Source organism: Lissotriton vulgaris, chromosome 1_1 (assembly GCF_964263255.1).
Source record: "Lissotriton vulgaris chromosome 1_1, aLisVul1.2, whole genome shotgun sequence".
NCBI lineage: Eukaryota > Metazoa > Chordata > Amphibia > Caudata > Salamandridae > Lissotriton > Lissotriton vulgaris.
In genome coordinates this window covers 231,362,412-231,375,328 of record NC_141685.1, presented here as the reverse complement: position 1 = coordinate 231,375,328, position 12,917 = coordinate 231,362,412, and the positions used below count along the sequence as shown (strand labels likewise).

The following is a 12,917-nucleotide window of genomic DNA, read 5'->3' as shown; positions in this document are numbered from 1 at the left end:
AGTGGGAGCCCGGCTAGCTCAGTCGGTAGAGCATGAGACTCTTAATCTCAGGGTCGTGGGTTCGAGCCCCACGTTGGGCGAAAATGAGTAATTTTTGCTGGATTATTGCATTGACTCTCATAATCTGGTGAATATTCTTGCATTAGACATGCAATAACTATCAAAAATGGTATCTCCCTTGGTTTCTCATTGGTGGGAAATTTAACTTCAAGATTAGCTAGGGTATGAGTCTAGATGAACACACCGCAATATCACTCATATTCGAGTAGTAAACAGGCCAACCTGAACTGTAAAACATCCCATAAGTGGAGGTAAGGCATACGTTAGGAGTGAACTTAACACTGTTATGGGCAATTGGACTTCAAATAAAGTGTGGAAGGCAGTAAGGTTACTTTTTTCATGTTATGCAAATTAAACACATAGGGGAATTAGCTCAAATGGTAGAGCGCTCGCTTAGCATGCGAGAGGTAGCGGGATCGATGCCCGCATTCTCCATTATAAAATGTGCATACATTTTATTTTTAACTTGTCATATCCAAGGTCATTGCAGAGTAAGAACAGAAAAATCACAGATGGCTTTCAAATATGGTCTCATTATAACAACTAAAGTGGTTTAATCAAAAGGGTTCAGGTATTCTTTAGCATGTGAGAGGAATTTGAATTCTTATGCAATCTCAAAATGAAGTTCTCACAACTTCCATTTTCATTTTCTCTTATTTTTTTTGACACTCTGTCCTCTGAAGGATGTATAAATCTGGCTTTCCTTGCAAAACAAGAGTAGAGGAATATCCAGGATTTGATTTTCTTCACAAAAAGGGATTGGTCTGCATACTGTCTTAAGGAGGGAACCCGGCTAGCTCAGTCGGTGGAGCATGAGACTCTTAATCTCAGGGTCATGGGTTTGAGCCCCACGTTGGGCGAAAACGAGTAATTTTTGCCTGAATATTGCATTGACTCTCATAATATGGAGATTAATCTTGCATTAGACATGCAATAACTCCCAAAAATTGTCCAGGAATGGATTTCCTTCATAAAAAATGATTAGTCTGCATACCATCTTGAAGTGGGAGCCCGGCTAGCTCAGTCGGTAGAGCATGAGACTCTTAATCTCAGGGTCGTGGGTTCGAGCCCCACGTTGGGCAAAAATGAGTAATTTTTGCTGGATTATTGCATTGACTCTCATAATCTGGTGAATATTCTTGCATTAGACATGCAATAACTATCAGAAATGGTATCTCCCTTGGTTTCTCATTGGTGGGAAATTTAACTTCAAGATTAGCTTTGGTATGAGTCTAGATGAACACACCGCAATATCACTCATATTCGAGTAGTAAACAGGCCAACCTGAACTGTAAAACATCCCATAAGTGGAGGTAAGGCATAAGTTAGGAGTTAACTTAACACTGTTATGGGCAATTGGACTTCAAATAAAGTGTGGAAGGCAGTAAGGTTACTTTTTTCATGTTATGCAGATTAAACACACAGGAGAATTAGCTCAAATGGTAGAGCGCTCGCTTAGCATGCGAGAGGTAGCGGGATCGATGCCCGCATTCTCCATTATAAAATTTGCATACATTTTATTTTTAACTTGTCATTGCCAAGGTCATTGCAGAGTAAGAACAGAAAAATCACAGATGGCTTTCAAATATGGTCTCATTATAACAACTAAAGTGGTTTAATCAAAAGGGTTCAGGTATTCTTTAGCATGTGAGAGGAATTTGAATTCTTATGCAATCTCAAAATGAAGTTCTCACAACTTCCATTTTCATTTTCTCTTATTTTTTTTGACACTCTGTCCTCTGAAGGATGTATAAATCTGGCTTTCCTTGCAAAACAAGAGTAGAGGAATATCCAGGATTTGATTTTCTTCACAAAAAGGGATTGGTCTGCATACTGTCTTAAGGATGGAGCCCGGCTAGCTCAGTCGGTAGAGCATGAGACTCTTAATATCAGGGTCGTGGGTTCGAGCCCCACGTTGGGCGAAAAAGAGTAATTTTTGCCTAAATATTGCATTGACTCTCATAATATGGAGATTAATCTTGCATTAGACCTGCAATAACTCCCAAAAATTGTCCAGGAATGGATTTCCTTCTTAAAAAATGATTAGTCTGCATACCATCTTGAAGTGGGAGCCCGGCTAGCTCAGTCGGTAGAGCATGAGACTCTTAATCTCAGGGTCGTGGGTTCGAGCCCCACGTTGGGCGAAAACGAGTAATTTTTGCCTGAATATTGCATTGACTCTCATAATATGGAGATTAATCTTGCATTAGACATGCAATAACTCCCAAAAATTGTCCAGGAATGGATTTCCTTCATAAAAAATGATTAGTCTGCATACCATCTTGAAGTGGGAGCCCGGCTAGCTCAGTCGGTAGAGCATGAAACTCTTAATCTCAGGGTTGTGGGTTCGAGCCCCACGTTGGGCGAAAATGAGTAATTTTTGCTGGATTATTGCATTGACTCTCATAATCTGGTGAATATTCTTGCATTAGACATGCAATAACTATCAAAAATGGTATCTCCCTTGGTTTCTCATTGGTGGGAAATTTACCTTCAAGATTAGGTAGGGTATGAGTCTAGATGAACACACCGCAATATCACTCATATGCGAGTAGTAAACAGGCCAACCTGAACTGTAAAACATCCCATAAGTGGAGGTAAGGCATAAGTTAGGAGTGAACTTAACACTCTTATGGGCAATTGGACTTCAAATAAAGTGTGGAAGGCAGTAAGGTTACTTTTTTCATGTTATGCAGATTAAGCACACAGGGGAATTAGCTCAAATGGTAGAGCGCTCGCTTAGCATGCGTGAGGTAGCGGGATCGATGCCCGCATTCTCCATTATAAAATTTGCATACATTTTATTTTTAACTTGTCATTGCCAAGGTCATTGCAGAGTAAGAACAGAAAAATCACAGATGGCTTTCAAATATGGTCTCATTATAACAACTAAAGAGGTTTAATCAAAAGGGTTCAGGTATTCTTTAGCACGTGAGAGGAATTTGAATTCTTATGCAATCTCAACATGAAGTTCTCACAACTTCCATTTTCATTTTCTCTTATTTTATTTGACACTCTGTCCCCTAAAGGATGTATAAATCTGGCTTTCCTTGCAAAACAAGAGTAGAGGAATATCCAGGATTTGATTTTCTTCACAAAAAGTGATTGGTCTGCATACTGTCTTAAGGAGGGACCCCGGCAAGCTCAGTCGGTAGAGCATGAGACTCTTAAGCTCAGGGTCGTGTGTTCGAGCCCCACGTTGGGCGAAAAAGAGTAATTTTTGCCTGAATATTTCATTGACTCTCATAATATGGAGATTAATCTTGCATTAGACATGCAATAACTCCCAAAAATTGTCCAGGAATAGATTTCCTTCATAAAAAATGATTAGTCTGCATACCATCTTGAAGTGGGAGCCCGGCTAGCTCAGTCAGTAGAGCATGAGACTCTTAATCTCAGGGTCGTGGGTTTGAGCCCCTACTTTGGGGGAAAATGAGTAATTTTTGCTGGACTCTCATAATCTGGTGATTATTCTTGCATTAGACATGCAATAACTATCAAAAATGGTATCTCCCTTGGTTTCTCATTGGTGGGAAATTTAACTTCAAGATTAGGTAGGGTATGAGTCTAGATGAACACACCACAATATCACTCATATTCGAGTAGTAAACAGGCCAACCTGAACTGTAAAACATCCCATAAGTGGAGGTAAGGCATAAGTTAGGAGTGAACTGAACACTGTTATGGGCAATTGGACTTCAAATAAAGTGTGGATGGCAGTGAGGTTACTTTTTTATGTTATGCAGATTAAACACATAGGGGAATTAGCTCAAATGGGAGAGCGCTCGCTTAGCATGCGAGAGGTAGCGGGATCGATGCCCTCATTCTCCATTATAAAATTTGCGTACATTTTTTTTTTAACTTGTCATTGCCAAGGTCATTGCAGAGTAAGAACAGAAAAATCACAGATGGCTTTCAAATATGGTCTCATTATAACAACTAAAGTGGTTTAATCAAAAGGGTTCAGGTATTCTTTAGCATGTGAGAGGAATTTGAATTCTTATGCAATCTCAAAATGAAGTTCTCACAACTTCCGTTTTCATTTTCTCTTATTTTTTTTGACACTCTGTCCTCTGAAGGATGTATAAATCTGGCTTTCCTTGCAAAACAAGAGTAGAGGAATATCCAGGATTTCATTTTCTTCACAAAAAGGGATTGGTCTGCATACTGTCTTAAGGAGGGAGCCCGGCTAGCTCAGTCGGTAGAGCATGAGACTCCTAATCTCAGGGTCGTGGGTTCGAGCCCCACGTTGGGCGAAAACGAGTAATTTTTGCCTGAATATTGCTTTGACTCTCATAATATGGAGATTAATCTTGCATTAGACCTGCAATAACTCCCATAAATTGTCCAGGAATGGATTTCCTTCATAAAAAATAATTAGTCTGCATACCATCTTGAAGTGGGAGCCCGGCTAGCTCAGTCGGTAGAGCATGAGACTCTTAATCTCAGGGTCGTGGGTTCGAGCCCCACGTTGGGCGAAAATGAGTAATTTTTGCTGGATTATTGCATTGACTCTCATAATATGGAGATTAATCTTGCATTAGACCTGCAATAACTCCCAAAAATTGTCCAGGAATGGATTTCCTTCATAAAAAATGATTAGTCTGCATACCATCTTGAAGTGGGAGCCCGGCTAGCTCAGTCGGTAGATCATGAGACTCTTAATCTCAGGGTTGTGGGATCGAGCCCCACGTTGGGCGAAAATTAGTAATTTTTGCTGGATTATTGCATTGACTCTCATAATCTGGTGAATATTCTTGCATTAGACATGCAATAACTATCAGAAATGGTATCTCCCTTGGTTTCTCATTGGTGGGAAATTTAACTTCAAGATTAGCTTGGGTATGAGTCTAGATGAACACACCGCAATATCACTCATATTCGAGTAGTAAACAGGCCAACCTGAACTGTAAAACATCCCATAAGTGGAGGTAAGGCATAAGTTAGGAGTGAACTTAACACTGTTATGGGCAATTGGACTTCAAATAAAGTGTGGAAGGCAGTAAGGTTACTTTTTTCATGTTATGCAGATTAAACACACAGGGGAATTAGCTCAAATGGTAGAGCGCTCGCTTAGCATGCGAGAGGAAGCGGGATCGATGCCCGCATTCTCCATTATAAAATTTGCATACATTTTATTTTTAACTTGTCATTGCCAAGGTCATTGCAGAGTAAGAACAGAAAAATCACAGATGGCTTTCAAATATGGTCTCATTATAACAACTAAAGTGGTTTAATCAAAAGGGTTGAGGTATTCTTTAGCATGTGAGAGGAATTTGAATTCTTATGCAATCTCAAAATGAAGTTCTCACAACTTCCATTTTCATTTTCTCTTATTTTTTTTGACACTCTGTCCTCTGAAGGATGTATAAATCTGGCTTTCCTTGCAAAACAAGAGTAGAGGAATATCCAGGATTTGATTTTCTTCACAAAAAGGGATTGGTCTGCATACTGTCTTAAGGAGGGAGCCTGGCTAGCTCAGTCGGTAGAGCATGAGACTCTTAATCTCAGGGTCGTGGGTTCGAGCCCCACGTTGGGCAAAAAAGAGTAATTTTTGCCTGAATATTGCATTGACTCTCATAATATGGAGATTAATCTTGCATTAGACCTGCAATAACTCCCAGAAATTGTCCAGGAATGGATTTCCTTCATAAAAAATAATTAGTCTGCATACCATCTTGAAGTGGGAGCCCGGCTAGCTCAGTCGGTAGAGCATGAGACTCTTAATCTCAGGGTCGTGGGTTCGAGCCCCACGTTGGGCGAAAATGAGTAATTTTTGCTGGATTATTGCATTGACTCTCACAATATGGAGATTAATCTTGCATTAGACCTGCAATAACTCCCAAAAATTGTCCAGGAATGGATTTCCTTCTTAAAAAATGATTAGTCTGCATACCATCTTGAAGTGGGAGCCCGGCTAGCTCAGTCGGTAGAGCATGAGACTCTTAATCTCAGGGTCGTGGGTTCGAGCCCCACGTTGGGCGAAAACGAGTAATTTTTGCCTGAATATTGCATTGACTCTCATAATATGGAGATTAATCTTGCATTAGACATGCAATAACTCCCAAAAATTGTCCAGGAATGGATTTCCTTCATAAAAAATGATTAGTCTGCATACCATCTTGAAGTGGGAGCCCGGCTAGATCAGTCGGTAGAGCATGAAACTCTTAATCTCAGGGTCGTGTCACTCATATTCGAGTAGTAAACAGGCCAACCTGAACTGTAAAACATCCCATAAGTGGAGGTAAGGCATACGTTAGGAGTGAACTTAACACTGTTATGGGCAATTGGACTTCAAATAAAGTGTGGAAGGCAGTAAGGTTACTTTTTTCATGTTATGCAGATTAAACACACAGGGGAATTAGCTCAAATGGTAGAGTGCTCGCTTAGCATGCGAGAGGTAGCGGGATCGATGCCCGCATTCTCCATTATAAAATTTGCATACATTTTATTTTTAACTTGTCATTGCCAAGGTCATTGCAGAGTAAGAACAGAAAAATCACAGATGGCTTTCAAATATGGTCTCATTATAACAACTAAAGTGGTTTAATCAAAAGGGTTCAGGTATTCTTTAGCATGTGAGAGGAATTTGAATTCTTATGCAATCTCAAAATGAAGTTCTCACAACTTCCATTTTCATTTTCTCTTATTTTTTTTGACACTCTGTCCTCTGAAGGATGTATAAATCTGGCTTTCCTTGCAAAACAAGAGTAGAGGAATATCCAGGATTTGATTTTCTTCACAAAAAGGGATTGGTCTGCATACTGTCTTAAGGAGGGAGCCCGGCTAGCTCAGTCGGTAGAGCATGAGACTCTTAATCTCAGGGTCGTGGGTTCGAGCCCCACGTTGGGCGAAAACGAGTAATTTTTGCCTGAATATTGCTTTGACTCTCATAATATGGAGATTAATCTTGCATTAGACCTGCAATAACTCCCAAAAATGTTCCAGGAATGGATTTCCTTCATAAAAAATGATTAGTCTGCATACCATCTTGAAGTGGGAGCCCGGCTAGCTCAGTCGGTAGAGCATGAGACTCTTAATCTCAGGGTCGTGGGTTCGAGCCCCACGTTGGGCGAAAACGAGTAATTTTTGCCTGAATATTGCATTGACTCTCATAATATGGAGATTAATCTTGCATTAGACCTGCAATAACTCCCAGAAATTGTCTAGGAATGGATTTCCTTCATAAAAAATAATTAGTCTGCATACCATCTTGAAGTGGGAGCCCGGCTAGCTCAGTCGGTAGAGCATGAGACTCTTAATCTCAGGGTCGTGGGTTCGAGCCCCACGTTGGGCGAAAACGAGTAATTTTTGCCTGAATATTGCATTGACTCTCATAATATGGAGATTAATCTTGCATTAGACCTGCAATAACTCCCAGAAATTGTCTAGGAATGGATTTCCTTCATAAAAAATAATTAGTCTGCATACCATCTTGAAGTGGGAGCCTGGCTAGCTCAGTCGGTAGAGCATGAGACTCTTAATCTCAGGGTCGTGGGTTCGAGCCCCACGTTGGGCGAAAACGAGTAATTTTTGCTGGATTATTGCATTGACTCTCATAATATGGAGATTAATCTTGCATTAGACCTGCAATAACTCCCAAAAATTGTCCAGGAATGGATTTCCTTCTTAAAAAATGATTAGTCTGCATACCATCTTGAAGTGGGAACCCGGCTAGCTCAGTCGGTAGAGCATGAGACTCTTAATCTCAGGGTCGTGGGTTCGAGCCCCACGTTGGGCGAAAACGAGTAATTTTTGCCTGAATATTGCATTGACTCTCATAATATGGAGATTAATCTTGCATTAGACATGCAATAACTCCCACAAATTGTCCAGGAATGGATTTCCTTCTTAAAAAATGATTAGTCTGCATACCATCTTGAAGTGGGAGCCCGGCTAGCTCAGTCGGTAGAGCATGAAACTCTTAATCTCAGGGTCGTGGGTTCGAGCCCCACGTTGGGCGAAAATGAGTAATTTTTGCTGGATTATTGCATTGACTCTCATAATCTCGTGAATATTCTTGCATTAGACATGCAATAACTATCAAAAATGGTATCTCCCTTGGTTTCTCATTGGTGGGAAATTTAACTTCAAGATTAGGTAGGGTATGAGTCTAGATGAACACACCGCAATATCACTCATATTCGAGTAGTAAACAGGCCAACCTGAACTGTAAAACATCCCATAAGTGGAGGTAAGGCATAAGTTAGGAGTGAACTTAACACTCTTATGGGCAATTGGACTTCAAATAAAGTGTGGAAGGCAGTAAGGTTACTTTTTTCATGTTATGCAGATTAAACACAAAGGGGAATTAGCTCAAATGGTAGAGCGCTCGCTTTGCATGCGTGAGGTAGCGGGATCGATGCCCGCATTCTCCATTATAAAATTTGCATACATTTTATTTTTAACTTGTCATTGCCAAGGTCATTGCAGAGTAAGAACAGAAAAATCACAGATGGCTTTCAAATATGGTCTCATTATAACAACTAAAGTGGTTTAATCAAAAGGGTTCAGGTATTCTTTAGCACGTGAGAGGAATTTGAATTCTTATGCAATCTCAACATGAAGTTCTCACAACTTCCATTTTCATTTTCTCTTATTTTATTTGACACTCTGTCCCCTAAAGGATGTAAAAATCTGGCTTTCCTTTCAAAACAAGAGTAGAGGAGTATCCAGGATTTGATTTTCTTCACAAAAAGTGATTGGTCTGCATACTGTCTTAAGGAGGGACCCCGGCAAGCTCAGTCGATAGAGCATGAGGCTCTTAAGCTCAGCGTCGTGGGTTCGAGCCCCATGTTGGGCGAAAAAGAGTAATTTTTGCCTGAATATTTCATTGACTCTCATAATATGGAGATTATTCTTGCATTAGACATGCAATAACTCCCAAAAATTGTCCAGGAATAGATTTCCTTCATAAAAAATGATTAGTCTGCATACCATCTTGAAGTGGGAGCCCGGCTAGCTGTCGGTAGAGCATGAGACTCTTAATCTCAGGGTCGTGGGTTTGAGCCCCACGTTGGGCGAAAATGAGTAATTTTTGCTGGATTATTGCATTGACTCTCATAATCTGGTGAATATTCTTGCATTAGACATGCAATAACTATCAAAAATGGTATCTCCCTTGGTTTCTTATTGGTGGGAAATTTAACTTCAAGATTAGCTGGGGTATGAGTCTAGATGAACACACCACAATATCACTCATATTCGAGTAGTAAACAGGCCAACCTGAACTGAAAAACATCCCATAAGTGGAGGTAAGGCATAAGTTAGGAGTGAACTTAACACTGTTATGGGCAATTGGACTTCAAATAAAGTGTGGAAGGCAGTAAGGTTACTTTTTTCATGTTATGCAGATTAAACACACAGGGGAATTAGCTCAAATGGTAGAGCGCTCGCTTAGCATGCGAGAGGTAGCGGGATCGATGCCCGCATTCTCCATTATAAAATTTGCATACATTTTATTTTTAACTTGTCATTGCCAAGGTCATTGCAGAGTAAGAACAGAAAAATCACAGATGGCTTTCAAATATGGTCTCATTATAACAACTAAAGTGGTTTAATCAAAAGGGTTCGGGTATTCTTTAGCACGTGAGAGGAATTTGAATTCTTATGCAATCTCAAAATGAAGTTCTCACAACTTCCATTTTCCTTTTCTCTTATTGTATTTGACACTCTGTCCTCTGAAGGATGTATAAATCTGGCTTTCCTTGCAAAACAAGAGTAGAGGAATATCCAGGATTTGATTTTCTTCACAAAAAGTGATTGGTCTGCATACTGTCTTAAGGAGGGAGCCTGGCTAGCTCAGTGGTTAGAGCATGAGACTCTTAATCTCAGGGTCGTGGGTTCGAGCCCCACGTTGGGTGAAAATGAGTACTTTTTGCCTGAATACTGCATTGACTCTCATAATATGGAGATTAATCTTGCATTAGACATGCAATAACTCCCAAAAATTGTCCAGGAAGGGATTTCCTTCATAAAAAATGATTAGTCTGCATACCATATTGAAGTGGGAGCCCGGCTAGCTCAGTCAGTAGAGCATGAGACTCTTAATCTCAGGGTCGTGGGTTCGAGCCCCTCGTTGGGCGAAAATGAGTAATTTTTGCTGGATTATTGCATTGACTCTCATAATCTGGTAATTATTCTTGCATTAGACATGCAATAACTGTCAAAAATGGTATCTCCCTTGGTTTCTCATTGGTGGGAAATTTAACTTCAAGATTAGATAGGGTATGAGTCTAGATGAACACACCGCAATATCACTCATATTCAAGTAGTAAACAGGCCAACCTGAACTGTAAAACATCCCATAAGTGGAGGTAAGGCATAAGTTAGGAGTGAACTGAACACTGTTATGGGCAATTGGACTTCAAATAAAGTGTGGAAGGCAGTGAGGTTACTTTTTCAATGGAGGAATTTAAATTCTTATGCAATCTCAAAATGAAGTTCTCACAACTTCCATTTTCATTTTCTCTTATTTTATTTGACAATCTGTCCTCTGAAGGATGTATAAATCTGCCTTTCCTTGCAAAACAAGAGTAGAGGAATATCCAGGATTTGATTTTCTTCACAAAAAGTTATTGGTCTGCATACTGTCTTAAGGAGGGAGCCCGGCTAGCTCTGTCGGTAGAGCATGATACTCTTAATGTCAGGGTCGTGGGTTCGAGCCCCACATTGGGCGAAAACGAGTAATTTTTGCCTGAATATTGCATTGACTCTCATAATATGGAGATTAATCTTGCATTAGACATGCAATAACTCCCACAAATTGTCCAGGAATGGATTTCCTTCTTAAAAAATGATTAGTCTGCATACCATCTTGAAGTGGGAGCCCGGCTAGCTCAGTCGGTAGAGCATGAAACTCTTAATCTCAGGGTCGTGGGTTCGAGCCCCACGTTGGGCGAAAATGAGTAATTTTTGCTGGATTATTGCATTGACTCTCATAATCTCGTGAATATTCTTGCATTAGACATGCAATAACTATCAAAAATGGTATCTCCCTTGGTTTCTCATTGGTGGGAAATTTAACTTCAAGATTAGGTAGGGTATGAGTCTAGATGAACACACCGCAATATCACTCATATTCGAGTAGTAAACAGGCCAACCTGAACTGTAAAACATCCCATAAGTGGAGGTAAGGCATAAGTTAGGAGTGAACTTAACACTCTTATGGGCAATTGGACTTCAAATAAAGTGTGGAAGGCAGTAAGGTTACTTTTTTCATGTTATGCAGATTAAACACAAAGGGGAATTAGCTCAAATGGTAGAGCGCTCGCTTTGCATGCGTGAGGTAGCGGGATCGATGCCCGCATTCTCCATTATAAAATTTGCATACATTTTATTTTTAACTTGTCATTGCCAAGGTCATTGCAGAGTAAGAACAGAAAAATCACAGATGGCTTTCAAATATGGTCTCATTATAACAACTAAAGTGGTTTAATCAAAAGGGTTCAGGTATTCTTTAGCACGTGAGAGGAATTTGAATTCTTATGCAATCTCAACATGAAGTTCTCACAACTTCCATTTTCATTTTCTCTTATTTTATTTGACACTCTGTCCCCTAAAGGATGTAAAAATCTGGCTTTCCTTTCAAAACAAGAGTAGAGGAGTATCCAGGATTTGATTTTCTTCACAAAAAGTGATTGGTCTGCATACTGTCTTAAGGAGGGACCCCGGCAAGCTCAGTCGATAGAGCATGAGGCTCTTAAGCTCAGCGTCGTGGGTTCGAGCCCCATGTTGGGCGAAAAAGAGTAATTTTTGCCTGAATATTTCATTGACTCTCATAATATGGAGATTATTCTTGCATTAGACATGCAATAACTCCCAAAAATTGTCCAGGAATAGATTTCCTTCATAAAAAATGATTAGTCTGCATACCATCTTGAAGTGGGAGCCCGGCTAGCTGTCGGTAGAGCATGAGACTCTTAATCTCATGGTCGTGGGTTTGAGCCCCACGTTGGGCGAAAATGAGTAATTTTTGCTGGATTATTGCATTGACTCTCATAATCTGGTGAATATTCTTGCATTAGACATGCAATAACTATCAAAAATGGTATCTCCCTTGGTTTCTTATTGGTGGGAAATTTAACTTCAAGATTAGCTGGGGTATGAGTCTAGATGAACACACCACAATATCACTCATATTCGAGTAGTAAACAGGCCAACCTGAACTGAAAAACATCCCATAAGTGGAGGTAAGGCATAAGTTAGGAGTGAACTTAACACTGTTATGGGCAATTGGACTTCAAATAAAGTGTGGAAGGCAGTAAGGTTACTTTTTTCATGTTATGCAGATTAAACACACAGGGGAATTAGCTCAAATGGTAGAGCGCTCGCTTAGCATGCGAGAGGTAGCGGGATCGATGCCCGCATTCTCCATTATAAAATTTGCATACATTTTATTTTTAACTTGTCATTGCCAAGGTCATTGCAGAGTAAGAACAGAAAAATCACAGATGGCTTTCAAATATGGTCTCATTATAACAACTAAAGTGGTTTAATCAAAAGGGTTCGGGTATTCTTTAGCACGTGAGAGGAATTTGAATTCTTATGCAATCTCAAAATGAAGTTCTCACAACTTCCATTTTCCTTTTCTCTTATTGTATTTGACACTCTGTCCTCTGAAGGATGTATAAATCTGGCTTTCCTTGCAAAACAAGAGTAGAGGAATATCCAGGATTTGATTTTCTTCACAAAAAGTGATTGGTCTGCATACTGTCTTAAGGAGGGAGCCTGGCTAGCTCAGTGGTTAGAGCATGAGACTCTTAATCTCAGGGTCGTGGGTTCGAGCCCCACGTTGGGTGAAAATGAGTACTTTTTGCCTGAATACTGCATTGACTCTCATAATATGGAGATTAATC

General features: G+C 40.0%; 15 non-coding genes across 15 annotated transcripts; all 15 read left to right on the top strand.

Annotated features, from left to right (window-relative positions):
* Nucleotides 1-7: 7 nt before the first annotated feature.
* Nucleotides 8-80, top strand: TRNAK-CUU (transfer RNA lysine (anticodon CUU)). Its single transcript has one exon. It is a non-coding gene; the product is annotated as a tRNA-Lys (tRNA).
* A 342-nt stretch (nucleotides 81-422) lies between these two features.
* On the top strand, nucleotides 423-495 carry TRNAA-AGC (transfer RNA alanine (anticodon AGC)). Its single transcript has one exon. It is a non-coding gene; the product is annotated as a tRNA-Ala (tRNA).
* Nucleotides 496-1,069: 574 nt separating this feature from the next.
* TRNAK-CUU (transfer RNA lysine (anticodon CUU)) lies at nucleotides 1,070-1,142 on the top strand. Its single transcript has one exon. It is a non-coding gene; the product is annotated as a tRNA-Lys (tRNA).
* Nucleotides 1,143-1,484: 342 nt separating this feature from the next.
* TRNAA-AGC (transfer RNA alanine (anticodon AGC)) lies at nucleotides 1,485-1,557 on the top strand. The gene has a single exon. It is a non-coding gene; the product is annotated as a tRNA-Ala (tRNA).
* Nucleotides 1,558-2,131: 574 nt separating this feature from the next.
* On the top strand, nucleotides 2,132-2,204 carry TRNAK-CUU (transfer RNA lysine (anticodon CUU)). The gene has a single exon. It is a non-coding gene; the product is annotated as a tRNA-Lys (tRNA).
* Nucleotides 2,205-4,243: 2,039 nt separating this feature from the next.
* On the top strand, nucleotides 4,244-4,316 carry TRNAR-CCU (transfer RNA arginine (anticodon CCU)). Its single transcript has one exon. It is a non-coding gene; the product is annotated as a tRNA-Arg (tRNA).
* Nucleotides 4,317-4,465: 149 nt separating this feature from the next.
* Nucleotides 4,466-4,538, top strand: TRNAK-CUU (transfer RNA lysine (anticodon CUU)). The gene has a single exon. It is a non-coding gene; the product is annotated as a tRNA-Lys (tRNA).
* A 564-nt stretch (nucleotides 4,539-5,102) lies between these two features.
* TRNAA-AGC (transfer RNA alanine (anticodon AGC)) lies at nucleotides 5,103-5,175 on the top strand. Its single transcript has one exon. It is a non-coding gene; the product is annotated as a tRNA-Ala (tRNA).
* A 574-nt stretch (nucleotides 5,176-5,749) lies between these two features.
* Nucleotides 5,750-5,822, top strand: TRNAK-CUU (transfer RNA lysine (anticodon CUU)). The gene has a single exon. It is a non-coding gene; the product is annotated as a tRNA-Lys (tRNA).
* A 149-nt stretch (nucleotides 5,823-5,971) lies between these two features.
* On the top strand, nucleotides 5,972-6,044 carry TRNAK-CUU (transfer RNA lysine (anticodon CUU)). The gene has a single exon. It is a non-coding gene; the product is annotated as a tRNA-Lys (tRNA).
* Nucleotides 6,045-6,840: 796 nt separating this feature from the next.
* TRNAK-CUU (transfer RNA lysine (anticodon CUU)) lies at nucleotides 6,841-6,913 on the top strand. The gene has a single exon. It is a non-coding gene; the product is annotated as a tRNA-Lys (tRNA).
* Nucleotides 6,914-7,062: 149 nt separating this feature from the next.
* On the top strand, nucleotides 7,063-7,135 carry TRNAK-CUU (transfer RNA lysine (anticodon CUU)). Its single transcript has one exon. It is a non-coding gene; the product is annotated as a tRNA-Lys (tRNA).
* Nucleotides 7,136-7,284: 149 nt separating this feature from the next.
* TRNAK-CUU (transfer RNA lysine (anticodon CUU)) lies at nucleotides 7,285-7,357 on the top strand. Its single transcript has one exon. It is a non-coding gene; the product is annotated as a tRNA-Lys (tRNA).
* Nucleotides 7,358-9,425: 2,068 nt separating this feature from the next.
* Nucleotides 9,426-9,498, top strand: TRNAA-AGC (transfer RNA alanine (anticodon AGC)). Its single transcript has one exon. It is a non-coding gene; the product is annotated as a tRNA-Ala (tRNA).
* A 2,864-nt stretch (nucleotides 9,499-12,362) lies between these two features.
* Nucleotides 12,363-12,435, top strand: TRNAA-AGC (transfer RNA alanine (anticodon AGC)). The gene has a single exon. It is a non-coding gene; the product is annotated as a tRNA-Ala (tRNA).
* Nucleotides 12,436-12,917: the final 482 nt, after the last annotated feature.